The sequence below is a fragment of the Osmia bicornis genome, chromosome 12 (genome assembly GCF_907164935.1).
Source record: "Osmia bicornis bicornis chromosome 12, iOsmBic2.1, whole genome shotgun sequence".
In the NCBI taxonomy this organism is placed as follows: Eukaryota; Metazoa; Arthropoda; class Insecta; order Hymenoptera; family Megachilidae; genus Osmia; species Osmia bicornis.
Window position 1 is genome coordinate 5,925,090 of NC_060227.1, and position 14,952 is coordinate 5,940,041.

At 37.9% G+C, this 14,952-nt stretch overlaps 1 protein-coding gene across 5 annotated transcripts in view; it reads right to left on the minus strand.

The window, feature by feature from the left end:
• The window catches only part of LOC114871724 (TWiK family of potassium channels protein 9-like), a 176,960-nt gene that overhangs the window by 120,744 nt on the left and 41,264 nt on the right, over window positions 1-14,952 (minus strand). The window lies entirely within an intron of this gene.

Below are 14,952 nucleotides of genomic sequence, written 5' to 3' on the forward strand. Positions count from 1 at the left end.
TTCTGGGACAGAATACCCTCGCTACCTTCAAAGAATATAAAAGAAGATATACGATTCTACTTGAACAAATATTTAGGTGGGAAATCTCGAAAATAATAATAAGGAAATTTTTTTCTCCTGGTATCGTACTCTACCCCTCAACCATATATCTTCTTTCTTAGTAATATTTTCATATATCATCAAAGAATAAGAAGCGGATGTATTCCTTCGGATGACTTGTGCTGTATATATTTATGAACCCTCTGTCAGACATCATATGTTACCAGTTTCAGTTTATTTTTTAATTTACGAACGCGTCCAACTTTCATCGAGTTCCCGTTTCAAACCGTAATTATACATAATGATAGGTAATAAGTAAGTTCATTAACAAGGACTCTGTTAGAATTGATAAATAAAAAAATTCTTTTAAATAAAGCAATTCATTCTTTTTAATTATCCATCGAAATGAACCATTAAACTGTCTGAAAATAAATAAATAAAAAGGAAGAAATGTTCGAGACAGCAAGTGTTACCTTAATGCCGAATGCAAGGATAACAAGCCCAAGGAATTAGGCTTGGTAGAAATTAGAGGTAGGATTGGTACAAGGGAGAGCAACATCTGGGGTTGACGTTTCGTCAATGAAGCACCGGAAACCAGTGGGCTCTCTTCGTTTCCGATGGAGAAAGTGAGAAGGAAGCAGGTGACAACGGGGTCGAGGGAACGGAACATCGAGAGGAGCAATCCGTAAATCGAATCGTTCGAAGGGGGCGGGGTACACGTATACACGGGCAACGATTTCCTAGGGGCCGATTTCGGCTGAGGTTGTCGTGTGATTTATATGAGAACGATTTCGCGCCTGACGGCACGGCTAATCGCGCGATCATCGCCGCTTGTAATTGATTGCCGATTGCTTCTGTCACTTAATCCTCTCTGCTTCCTAGAAAATTGACGAGACCGTTATACCTATACCTCGATATCGAAAATATTGACGAATATTGAATGGACGAGATGAAATATAATTCGCCGTTATAAATAGAATAAATGTCAAGTGAATTAATAGTAAATAATAATTAGAAGAATCATTTTTAATGTAACAATTTTTACGTTTCTTTTTTGTCTATGTTCGGTCGGACTAGGTATTGATCATTACTACTGAACGCCGCGCCGCAGTAGTATAAGTCAGCGCATAGTCAGACAGATACAATAAAATGCAAATTACCAAGATATGCAGGGCTAATTCCTTAATATAATGCTTAAGTGTACATTTCTAAAAGTTATTAAACATAAATAATTTTTATTTAAAGTGATATTTAGAGTGCCTCTTGCAGACACCTTAATCTAATGAAAATAGTAATAGTTTTGAAAAATCATTTGCTTGAAAAAACGATTTCTTCCGGATCGAACTGGTCAAATGGAATATCTCGCGGGAAAATTCATCAAACCGGTATTGTTTACCAAATAACTCGTCGTGACGTGTGTATACGCATCTGGTTGATGGTAAAAAGAAATGTGAAGGCGTACGAATCTCGCGAAATTGCAATTCCGTCGACGAAATGGAGTTCCGGTATTTTATCTGACGTCCGGCCTCGTCCACGTGTTCGAGGTGGAAACGGATGAGGCGAACTGTACATGTACATACATACGTACGTCCGTCATTTCAGGAAACAGGTAGATGCAGTTTTGGAAAAATTGCAAACGACGATAGCATTCGTCATGAGAAACATTCCGGCACAGTTTATACGAAACTTGTTGTCTTTCTAGATTTCGGGATGAGAAAATTTATGAGACGGGTGAAATGCAATTTTTGTCTTCGCAGCAATAAATTTATGTAAAAATGCAGATAGCTACGCGTGACATTTTTTTTCTTCTTTTTTTCAAACCACTTATGGCATATCAATTTAAAACTCGACATTTTATGTAAACGACTACATAAATGTTTTATCAAAATTCTTAACACAAGATGACTGACTTTTAGTCTGTAAGCTACTTACGGTATTTTGCATTTTTAGAATATACTTTCATTAGCTACTACCATAAGCATAATTTACAATTTCTTTATACTTTTGAAATTTAAATTAACGATGATTCCCCGACAAAGTTTCATCTTAAAAAGTCTTTAGACCTTGTATTCACCAACCACCGCGTCTGTCATTCATTACTCCACGAAATGGATCCTTTTTCTTTTAAGAGAAAAATATTGTCCGAAAGTAAAATCTTATAGCAAAGTGTTCCCGAACGGCGTGATTTCGGTGATGTATCCAGGGGTGAGATAATTTTATTGAAAAACGACTCTGTGCTGAAATGTCGTCCCACGAATACATTTCGCGACGAAAGTTCCGTTCGCGAGGGTATGGTAATGGAGGCGCAATAAAATCCAGCGAGCAACGGTTGTAACGTCATGAAAACACGTTCCCTCCCTGCTGTTTCTTCGAAAACACACTTTCCCGTTTGGTTGTTCGTCGAAAAGGAACATACGATTCCCACAAAATCGCGAGCGAATCATGGGATTACGCGTTTCTACTGTTGCTTTCAAACGCGCCTTACGATACCATAGCATTACCATTTAAATCGCGCTTCAAGTTCGTAAAATGGAAATATATACCTTTCCAGGTTCATTTCGTGTCGAGTAAAGAAAAAATAAAGAATGAAAAATGGTGTCTTGAACAAATGGAGGCAAGTTTTTTTTTATTTCACTCTTCCGTTGGAAAAAAGTTACTCTATTTTAAAGGATGGACCAACGTCTAATAAGGAGGTGATATCCTTCCATAGCTTCGTTATTCCATTACCTCGAAAATCCTGAAGGAATTCAACGATTCGGCCGGGGTATCTACGAGACGGTGGTCGTTCAAAAAGCGAAATTACACGCGAGTTCCCGCATAATTTCGTGTAACGAGCAGAAAGTAGTAAAGAGGCTTTGATGTGAGGGGAATAGCGCGAGCCAAGAGGTATCCAGTCCACAAAAGGAATGAAAAGAGCAAAGTGAAAGAGAGAGGGGTAAAAGACTGGTAAGACTTAACCCTTATGTTAAGTTTATGAGGGGGCATGGTTGCAGGCTTGGAAATAGCTAGCGAGCTTCAGGGAAAAACGCATAGACGGTGGCGGAGAACGGACGAGAGTTAAGCTCGTGTAAGCTGCCTACGAAATTATGAGAGGGATAACGCTCGAGATCTCTTCCCGTTGAGATAGCCACGACTGGAATGTGCCACGTGCCACATACTTTTTCCGCTTTGGACAATAAACGGAAGTAGAATTTATTTTCTAACATTATTTCGTCCAGACTCTTTTCTCACTGTCGCGCATTCCCATGAATAAACCACTTGCTTCCTCTATTCTATTCTATTCTATTCTACACCCGACCGTTCCAAATCCTTTTGTACTCTTTCAAAAAAGTGAAAAGGAAAAATATTTTGTCACCCCTTTGATTAAATTTCGAAATATCATTAGTAAAATTAAACTGGTCCAGACGAACGGTTCATAAATGAAAATGTTCTGGAATATGACACGGTTAATTGGTGGACCTTCTACTTTCTCCGGGCAATAGAATGAAATTTTCATATTCTCCCGGCAAATCCTGTCGTAAAGATTTGAAAGGGTGTTACAGGTGCGCTTTATCTTCCGATTCTAATTGGTATTCACCAGTGTCACATTCAAATTCGAGCCGCTCATAGGTCGGAAACGCAGGCGGAACGGTCGATCGTCGAACAGTTGGTTTACGTTCAACGAGTTAGTAGTCTGCGACAGCGCACTTCCAAAGTGGCTCGTATTTTTTTGCTGGCCATATCAATGCCTGCCATCGAAAAGGGTGCAGCACCTTGCGGCAATAGCCTCGTAAATCGCGTTCATCGTTTCGCGGTAACACGTTGCTGCGATCGCAACGGCCTTTATCTAACGGATTCAAGATGTCGATGCTGGCGGTTCGTGGAAGCCATTATAAAGTCCGCAACTCTTATATCTACCGATAAAAATTCCACCTTCTATACCAAATTTTCGGATATTTATTATCCAACAAAGAAAATAAGTCATACATGGATGATCCTAGTACTTACACATGTACATATTCCAGACATTAGTCTGCGTACGTGAATCGACTTAGAATCAGACTTTGATTAATGAAACGATTATGCGACTAATCGTGTCAAAGGGAGAAACCATGTATCGTTAGTGTGCGATTGTTATACGATTTCAAAGCGTGCACCTGTAGGGAATCTGCTTGACTGAATCAAAGACCGTAAAACAATCTCCTTGTTCGTGGTTGCATGCATGATTAGAAATATTTGTATACAACGCGCCTGTTGATATACCTATCATTTCTGTATCTTTGAAAAATAAAAATTCCAAATTTTAGGATATTTTGTTTTCTAATGAAAAAACAGGCACAGATAAGAAAGTAAAAATCAAGAAGGCATATTTGATTTCAAGCGAAAGAGAGAGAAGAGAAAATTCTGTGTATTTTAGGCCAGCCATATTCAGGCTTCACCCCAGCCCGTTCGCTTATTTCCCGCCTCCTCGTTATGTATTTTATTCCACAGTGGGTAGAGCTCGCAAACGATTTCCCGGGTAAGTGGCAATTTGCATAAACGAACACCCCCGAAACGTATTTCTGTCCGTTTCCATGCCACGATTCGTCATCTCGACCAACTTTCCGCTGCTGTAACATCGTTACATCGCCGCCATGATAGAAACACCTGCTGAAAATCCGTCTACACTCCGTTCACGATGGTTTAATCGTAAACTATCGGTGAACTTTTCCCGGGATTCGCGATGGTTTATGCATCAATCCAAAACTCTTAACTCCTCGCCTTTCGTGTACTACAGCCTTCCGCTTAACGATTTACCAACCGGAAGCTTATTAACTAACTTTCCGACGCCTCTACTTATCGACTGGAAATTGATTAACGGTTAAACGATTCATTTATTACGCGATCAAAGTGTTCACGCTAGAGTAACTAGAAGTTTACTTAAGTTTTAGAGGGAAAAATCGAATGAAAAATAAGCCTCGAATTTCGTATCACAAGATGCTTTCTAAACGTTACGGATAATTAATCGACGCTAAAGGTTCTCTCATGGCGGACAGAAATAGATGAACCTGGTACAGAGGTTAATAAGCCGCGAACGATTTGGTCAAGGACCGGTCGAGATTCCTCTAACTACCTGACTCACTGACGGATGCTTCGCGTGTGACTTCCGGTTCCATCGTTCCGCGTCACGGACGCCCCATCCTTCCTCTGTTACCAGCAGGGAGTGGTTTAACCCTTCCATGACATAATACTTTTAAATATAATACGTTCGCGATCCTTTAATTAATTTTTATAACTTTACTAAAAGCACGTCAAATCATTTGTTAATTAATCATTAAAATATTAATTAAGCATCGACGTTCGTTTGAAAACGTCTATGTCAAAAGCGATGAAAGAACTCGCAACATAGTATTCGAATCTGCTAGGTACGCGGAAAACAATTTCAATTGCACGCGTATCCCGAGGGAAAAACGCCGCCGGATTTACATCGCGCTTAATTATTTCATTTGAATGTTTATGCAGTGTCAAGCGGGCTAAATACGTGTGCCTGTAGCGTATTTCAAATAATTCAGTTTGGGCAAATATAGGCCAGCCTAGTTTATTTACGTTCATTTGCACGAAGGAGATAAACAAAGGGTAGAGAAGTTAATATTCCACTTTATATTCATGCGAGTGGTCAATAAATTGTTCAAAGGTGAACGAATCGACAGAGAAAATTCAATTTTTCCTCTTTTCATCGACATACCGTGACATATCAATTTATATTTCATTATTTTCTAGAAATTTATAAAGCAAGAAGTGTTGTAAATTATAAAGATATTTAAATGAAACTTGCAATCCTTGTTGCAATAATCGATCGTTAAACAAGATAGTAAAAGTGAGTGGAAGACTCTTCGAACGAGATTTCTCTAATAACACGAAACATTCGAAATTTCTTTGAGGATGAAAATCAAATAGAACAATTGAAAACACGGGCCGAAGGGTTCGTTTATTAAAGGCCAATTATTTTTGTTCAGCCTGTTGGAAAAGCATTCGAGTTTCTGGTGATTCGCGAGACCTCTTGATATCGAGGTGACATGAAAGATTGTCGTTTGAAAAAATTCTAATCAATATTTCTTTCTGCAAACCAGCTTTCTGGGTCCATTTATTTATTTTAGACTAATAATCAAAATTCGTTGAAATGCAAAATAATTCCTTGTAAAAGAACAGTTCAAGCAATTACAGTTTCATGAATCCAGAGGAAGTTTATTAGAACTGTTCGTGCAGGGATTGGAAGCCGCACTCTTAATTGAGGAAACTGGGCTGCAATTTCGGATTTCGAATCAACGTTCGACGTTCTCATGGACTTATGGTACGTCAATCATAATACATCATTCGTGATATGTCAATTATGATACGCCACGATGAATGGAAAGCAGAAAGTTACTGTAAACTAATGCAACTTCTGATCAGCCCCTGCTGATACTTCTACAAACAGATGGTTTGCTAATTTAAAATTTCGAAAAATTATACTTTTCCACTACAAATTGTTTGCGTATGAAAAACTTCGAGGGGCTACATTTCTCGATATAAATTGCAACAAAAAGTGGATCAAAACATGCAACATTTTATTGGGTAACGTTGTCTGGCGCTAACCAAAAATGTTAATCGCGTTCGTGGGAATATAGTGTGGCCGCAACGAAATTTATTGTTGCTACTTGAAAGCTGGAAACCCACGCGATAAATAATCAGATATCGGCGAATTAATTGGTAGAAAATGTATCAGTTTGCCGGTGGATATTTATTGCGAAATGTCGCTGACTAATTGTTCGTTCTTTTCAACGCGGTCATGAATCTCTGTCAACGTTCCATGGATTTCTACTGCAGTTCGTTCCGCTCGGTATCTCATTTACTGGATGTATTTCACTCTGCGCCATTGAAGAAAATATTTCTACCATCGGACCGAATGATTTATGTGGCAACTGTACATATTGAATTAACAAAGACCATCCTGTAACATCTTTCCAATGCTTCCTCTGTTAAATCAAATTTCCAAGATTAAACAAGGAAATTGCTATCATATTACGAGTCAAAAATGTATGAAAAATTATAAAATGAAGTTAAATTGATTTTTTCTTTATATATTTAATACCCCCCTCCTAACACCTAACCCTTTCGCCCATCCGTCGGTATCGGGCCGGTAGAGCCGACGGAAGGACTGGACAACGACGCTGCAACCCCAACCCCGAGGCCGACGACGACCCAACAGCCCCACGAAAGGAGCGTCTAGCTAAGAAAGCGACCCAAGCTGTGATTTTGGAGAGAGCGTTCGACTTCCAGTGTAATAATAGTAGTAGAAATTGTAAATGATTAGTTAATTAGATATTGGAAGTCGGGAACCCGACATATTGGTCGGGCCGCACAGTACTACATGCTAGGCAAAGAAATGAGAACAGAGCGGCTCGAAGAGAAAAATCGAACGACAACGAAAAGCACGAGGAGTGACGAATGTGTTTCACCGCGATAAACGACGCACCCGTTTCCGGTGAAATTACGCCACTAACTACCAACCCCTTGAGAGTGAGCCGCAGCATCGATCCTCCGTCGGGAATACGCGACGTAATGCATCGACGTGCTGCGTCGAGCATGGCGGATGCTTGACTTATGAAGCCGGTTTATATTTTCGATTTCTGCGTTCGCTCCACTCTCCGTCGCATCGTCGACCGAGTTTCCACGGCTCTTCCGTTTCCGACCGACGGTGCACACGCCGATTATTCGTGTTTTTGTCGGCGGGTTTCCGTTCCTCTGTCAGGTTACGGCTTCGGGCAACGAATCGACCGTTTCAACGGAGACGGATGCAAGTTTTTTTTTTTTCTATTAAGATCCTTTCATGATCTCCACACCGCTGATCGCTTATATGCGAATGACAATGGCATTGTTGAAGCGCGGATTTTTATGCATTTATTATGCCACCAGATACGTGAAATACGTGGATAAAGTATAATTGAATTTGGAAAATATAAAATTAGATGAAAAACATATTTTCCTATATTTTAAATTAACAATTTTCATTTAAACTAATGAGAATTAATTTTTGTTTCATTTTCTATAAAAATGAAAGTATACTTTTTCCAGTAGATCCAAATCCAACACCTTCGAATTATATTTTTCAGATAATAAAATACCAGAAAATTTCATTCTATATAGATGTTGCATAAAAGGATCGTTTAGAAATTGCAAGATAAACACGAGAACACTTGTAACGAAACATTTACACGTACAAACGTATATTGAAACGCGAATTCGGTGAAACGAAAACTATCCAAGGTGTATCCGAACGAACATTAAAAGCATTTTATCTCATTACAGTTGGTAGGAGGGTAGGAAAAATCCATTAACTCGGAACCCCGCGATCGAAAATAAATCACTGAGAAACATCCACCGACTAAATCCACCATAAAATCCAGTGGGTATTAACAAATCAGGGAAGTACTTTCTCGGTCTTCCCTTTTTCACTCAACGGGCTTAAGAGAATTTAGGAACTGGTCGACGTCATTCCGTGTTCGTAGCGACGCTTAACTATACGTTACTAACCTCTCACGTTGCGATGTTTTCTCTCTTTGGAAACTTTGCACTGGGTTTACCATTCCTTTCCCACCGATTCTATGCTTCCTTATTGGTTACATGATTAGAAATATTTGTATACAACACGACTACATGATATGAAAAGTGGAATGGAAATAGTGTGAATAATCAGTCAAGTAGAATAAGGTAAGCAGAGGCAGCGGTAGTCAGATAAGTAGTACAAATCAATGGAAAGTCAGACATGTAGAATATTACATCGCATAGTGAAATAATACATAGGATATGATGAAATAATTTATGTGATGGGTGTAATAAGTGATTAAAAAAGTTAAAGAAGTAACATAGGCAATAAGTAGTCAGACAAGTAGAATAGGTCAATATATCGTCAGACATGCGCAGTCCCTGGCAATCAAATCGAAACTGCTCATCATTCTCAACGTTTCTTATATTTTCCACGGAAATTCTGCAAGGAAAATGTGCGTTCGTGAAAAAAGGAACAACCTAACGAAACTAACCACTGCTCAAGTCGAAGCACAGCAACCATTGAACGTCCAGAACATGGTCAGACACAGGTGCACCAGATACCGAGGTCAGAGAAATCTCTACCTTTTTTCTCGTCTACTCCACTTCCTTTACCTACGATTTCCTCTTTCTTCCTTTAAGCCGTTCATTTTCTGGCTGTACGGGAAAAGAGGAACGCGGCAATGTGCCGAAACCTTAACTTCATTATACCGGGGCTGTTTTAATTTTACCAAGCTGCGTTGGACGAGGAACCAACAAGATGAAAGAAGGACGAAACGCGAGTACACCGCGATAACGAGTGTTGTTGCGTACAAACCAGCTAGCTGGCCAGAAATAGAAGAGAAATTCGAATTACCTGGCCACCGTTTTTCAAGCGTACCTACATATTTTTTTTTCGCCGCGAAATGCGTGTTCTTAAACTAAGACGGTGGAATTTCAGTAAGCATGGAATATAATATTCTTAGGGAATTTCACGTTCGTACTGTTCCGACGATAAATAAAATATTACAGATCAATAAAAATACAAATAATAAAGTTAAAAAGTAGATGAATGGAATAAACGCAATATTCCTTTTGCGAAGAACTATGCAAACCCAGTAACAAATGGGGTAGACTTCTTCTTCAGATAAAACAAGAGATTCTTCTACACACGTATCACCCGTATTGCATAATCCATAATGTACACATCTAGAGACAGACTAGTTTTCACGGAGACGAGGAACGTGCAACCTTTGGAATATTCCTTTTTATCTTTCGAAAGACCCCGCGTGTCAGAACGCAGAGCACATTCGAAATTTCGAAGATAAATCATAGCGAGGTACAGGCGAGAAATTGAATAAATAAAACTTGCTCTTAATTACTCCCGACTCATTAATCAGACGGAACGAATCACTTGGATAAATGGTGGAAAACTTTGAACAAATTAAACATGTCTAAAGGTAATTATCTGACCTTTAAACGGATGAAAATATTTGATGAAACAAACAGAATTAAAATTAACTCGAAGGCGGTCGAGTTTCTTCCGTAGTGAATGAAGAAAGTTGTTAATTGAAAACTTCGTTTATTAGAATGAAAGAGGAAACAATGTAGAAGAATTTTTAAAGAAAATTGAACGGTGAAAGAAGTTTCTTTACGGGGAAAAATTTAATACACGTACCAAGAAGAAAAGTACATATTTTTAACAACAATCTACAATCTTTAATAACATTTAATTTTATCATCAAAGGAAGAAGCTCTTCGTGTTCGTTACTTTTAATTTTCCTTTCTCTTTTTTTACTATATTTTGTATAAGAAATTCTGTTAAAACTTTTCAGTTTTCAACAAGTTCAAATAGAGACTGTTAACAGTCGCTACTCTTAAGCTGCCAATAAACTTCTTCAGTTTACGAGCGCGGTGGATCTCGCAAGAAAACGTGACTCGGTTTACTCTATGCAATTTTCTTGCCACGCAATTTTTACTCCGCCAACAGCAACGCATTTTTCCACATTTAATGAATCACGATAAACATCCCTTCCGAACGGTGAGCTAAGGAAAGCTTCGCCCGCGTTAAAATACTGCCCTTACTTTCCGCAATTACGTTTCGAATAATTCTGACTCTCTAGCTCGACGAAGGCAACGTACATTTACAAAGTTAATTAAATTCTTAATTAAAAAACAACTTTCGACCGCGATACGTGTTAAATTATTGAACTCCTTTTCTCACCAGCTAGAAACTTAACAACAAATTACACTTTCCATTTCGAAAAGAGCAAAGTTAAAAAAGAAAAGATATTAATTCTTATCAATGACTCGTGCAATGATTTTATTCCTTCCATGAATCCTCGATTAAATAATTGATCGAGCAACTTTGTAACGCCTAATTAATTCTACCCCCTTGGACAGTCGAACGATTAATGGAGATAAAATGATCTAATAAAATTACTTGAAAATCAGGGCAATAGCTTCTGATCAAAGTGGCACAATTATGGGGGCCATAATGCGACCGATGTTCCATTCTATTCTATCATGGCTGCTCCTCTACGAGCCGTTCGAAGCAGGATGCGACCGTTTCTCGTGTGCAACAAAAGGGGACTTAGAGCTTAATCGCGTTGCTTGCAGCCCACCAACTAATGCACCATGGAATCTGATTTAACCTCGTATCATTCCGTTACCATGATTACATTCCTTACGATCGAACCTGTCGAATAAACACGATCGCCTTTAGAACAATTTAATTGCGTTCGTTTCACCTGAGACAGGTGACACCTATCGTTGCTTCGGAAAGTCCCTGTCGTTACGGTAGGATTGCAATGTAAAAATTTAATTAAATTGCGCGTGAATACGTTTTTCATTCGCTCTACCCATTTTGTTGCAAGAGGAAATATAATAACGGTTCGTTGTGCAGAGAAATGGCGTAACGAGCAAAGGTTGTCCCTTGAATGTATTTCACGTGCTTCAAAATTCGTTTCACATCAACAAAGTAGCTTTAATAAGCAACCTGCATGAAAGTCGAATCGAATTATTCTGGCTTGCGAGCTTTGAAGCCCGTTTACGTGAAATTGCCAAGCTTGAATCACATCAAGCTCTAAAAAGGAAATTGTATTATGTTTCTTCTGTGTGTAGTTGTTAATTACGAGAAAGCATTTAACTGAAAACTGCATTTGGCTGTCGTAAATTTGAATATTAATTGGAATTCTCTACTAGTGTAAATAATAAATAAATTTCACTCAGGCAAATATTTGAATTCCGGCCAATATTTGCATACACTATATTATATCATCTTTCTACCAAGAAAAGAACATATTTGTACAGAATACAAACTGTTTATCTATTGCCATTTTTCTTACTACAATAAAATACGGATTTCAAAGAGTCGTAAGTTGTTACCAAAGAATAGAGAAAGAGCTTAACTTTTAACTTATGAAAAAAAAAAAATAGTGGATTACTCATTGGTACACCTGATACATTGTAAGGTTTCAAGCTCATCTAGGTTCAAAGTGGCAATTTGCATTCAGCAACGGTAAGCTTTTATGAAATGCGAGACAATCGTCTTCTGTGCGCAACTCGCTCGTAGCCAGTTATGATTCCATTACTTTGTGCGAGCCATATCGTTGCATTTCGGAGAGTTCCACGAGAAACAACCTTACCAAAAGCTTCACCAACTCCGGAGGAAAATTTATTAATTTACCCCCGGTGCAAACTAACGCCGAACCTCGCCAATTTTCCACGGCCATTGTTAATGCCGGTATCTTCAATTTCTAAGAGAATAAGCTATCGATTTCACGATAGCGATGCATTCCTGAATTAATATTGTGTAATTAATTAATGGCGAGCATCAGGTTTCGGGGTGGTAACAATTACTCACGAGCAACACGCGTTTATCTTGAGATAAATGAAAGGGTTTTCATGCACATGTGCGCCGACTCTGAATACAAGGGATTTGAAAAAAAAGATTTATAGTAAATTATCGCTGATATTTTTCTTCCAAGATATGCTGAAAGAAGTGTAAGAAAAATCGAAAGTAAATCAGATAGAATAAAATGAAACTCGTAGCACAGACTGTACCTACAGTTAAAGTAACCAGTTCAAAAGCGATTCTTACAACTTCTCCTTTATTCTTACAATAAAACGAGACGCGACTGCTTTCGTCGCGTTTCGAAGCTGAAGCAGCGAAAGCGGAACGGAACAATCGTCTTCGGGTCGCGACAAAAGGGAGGTGAATCCTGAAAACGTGTAGCCACGCAATAGCAATTGCAAAACCGCCAACCACCACCCTGGAATTCGCACTAATGCCATTCACTTCGCTAGTCTGATAGCCTCCAGTCCCTTGCAACTAGTAGTCATAGCGGCCGGCCATTGGTCATTTTCTGGCTGCAATATGCTTTCAAGAGCGAACCCGTAAATCCTCGGGAATATTTCAGAGATGGATAGATTTTACCATACACAGAGATGTTACGAAAAAAAAAAAAAGAAAAAAAGAATAGTGAACAAGATGTGGTGGAGCGGTAGAAAAATTAAATCCATTAACTAAATAACCCCGAAGATGATACAAAAGTAAATATCCATAACTTCTGGAACGTTGCATGACAGAAAAATGAAAGCGTTATATTTTGTCGATTTTCTTTATCGCATATATCCCTCGTTCTCGAGGGAGCAAACATTTTTATTCCAAACATTCCAAGGAAAAAACACATGAAAACCTCATCCCGGTGAATTTCACGTCTCTGCAGAACTAATGATAAATACCATCATTACTCTCTCGAAACACCTGATGCAAGATATCCACATAGGTACTTTTGCCGTGAAAAGAAAAACAGAAACATTTACAGAGGCGTTTCGTCCCTTCATCTTTGTGAGATATTAAGAGTCTAACTGACCAGAGAGATATTCAATTTGTGATTAAAGAATTTCTACTTTGAACTTGAAAAAAGACTATTTTAATGATAAATATCTCATACGTCTTACTTATCGTAAAGCTGAATATATTCGAAGGTAATTAGTTTGTTCGTATTCCATTTGAAACTAAAATAGATTATTTAGTCCGAGGTTACCGGCGCCGATTTCCATTAAATTCGAGGGAAACAACGCAGTCCGTGTCGGCCTATAATCCGTGAAAACATAGTCGAACTATGAACAACGTATAGCCAGGAACAATTCGAATCCGTTTAAATGGTAATTCGGCAAGCTAGTTGCCACCTAAAGGCCTTACGATACCGTCCCCGGTTACATCGTATTTAAACGAGCCAGGCTTGAATCACCATGTATATGAATAACAATTTTTTCCTCTTCTCTCTATGTTTTTGCATCTCTGATACACTGAAACAAATGTTTCCCATAAAATGCCGAGAAAATAAACGGAAGAGAAAATATCGCGTTACACCAATCATTTCCTTTGGTATGATTTTTCAGCAAATAGTGAAACGAAAAGGAATAAAAATGAAATAGCAAATTTTGAAATATACAGAATCCATTTCATTTTTCTCCTATTATAATTTAATAGGAAATTGAACATTCCTTGATTGATTGATTAATCTGTCGACCTCGATCAGAGTTATCGATGACCAGCGTTATGAATTTAATTTAGTAAAATAATTGAAATTGGAAGAAGAAAGGAACTATTAAATACTGCTGAAATTGCACAGTTAATTTAATATGTTACCCATAATGTTTCTTACTATTTTGTTCACTACCTGACATGACTGCTTTTACTGTCTTTTATTTTTTTTTTCTTTAAAGTCGTGTCTATGATTATTGTAGCGAACACAGCAATTTCCTAGAGAACACGGTAGAAGTAAATATAAATTTGAGCGAAAAAAGCAACCTCGAATACGATCTTCAAATATCAAAGGGGTGGTATTCCTTTTATTGGAAAACGATTCGCTATAAAATTTCAAAGCAACGTAAATAAATAGCTGCCGCGACTAGGGAAACGTGAATAAACGAATTGTTCGTAAATTGATAAAGCGATAGACAACATCAAAGGCACAACAAAATTAAAATTCACGATTTTTTTAAATAAAAACAAGATCCGCGTACAAGAGTTGAAATATAACTTCGCTGTTATTAATATTCATTTGATGTTTTCTGTTACCATCAGGTTTGAAATAAAAGAGAAAAAGTATTTTTCAATGAATTTTACTACCTGTGATCTAAAAATATTTTAATTAAAGCGAATGAATTGTAACCTTTCTGTTCATTTTACATTTCAGTCATTTGTTTTGTTCTGTTCAGTAAAATTGAGTGAAAAAGAAAAAAGAAAAATTATTGAGTTATTGTAATTTTAAATAAAAAATATCACTATGCACTTTGGATTTATTTTTCCATGTAGATTTATCATTTTTTTGGTTATAAGTTCCCAGTTTGGAAACAGCCTGTACATATGAATGTAAG